Below are 443 nucleotides of genomic sequence, written 5' to 3'. Positions count from 1 at the left end.
CTCCAACGGTCCACTCCGCGCGCCAGCACGCGGTAGGCCGCGGGCAGATGGGAAGGGAGGAAGGAAGGGCGGGGAACCGAGCGCGGGGGGCGGAGGGAGGTGCAGGAGGTGCAGGAGGGTGAGGGGCACGGGGCTGCGGCCGGGTGCCGTCTGCGAAGGGGAGGGCAGCAGAGAAAGGAGGCCCTCGGGCTGAGGGGCTCCGCGGGGGCGGGAAGCCGCTTCCTTTGCCTTATTACACCTCAGGGATCGGGCTTGGCCGGTCGGCGTCCTCCTCAGCAGAAATGCTGGGGAAGAGCCCCTCCACCCTGCCCTGGCAAGGCCAGGCTCAGCAAGCACCCGCAAGCGTCGCCTTACGTTTGGCCAGGGACTTAACCAGGTTTAACCTCTCCAGCCGCACCGGCTCCCCCTCCTACCCCGGGCCTTCACTGACTGAAGGGCAGGTC

The sequence above is a fragment of the Mesitornis unicolor genome, unplaced genomic scaffold (assembly GCF_000695765.1).
Source record: "Mesitornis unicolor isolate BGI_N332 unplaced genomic scaffold, ASM69576v1 scaffold15174, whole genome shotgun sequence".
In the NCBI taxonomy this organism is placed as follows: domain Eukaryota; kingdom Metazoa; phylum Chordata; class Aves; order Mesitornithiformes; family Mesitornithidae; genus Mesitornis; species Mesitornis unicolor.
Note: the sequence above shows the minus strand (reverse complement) of the source record.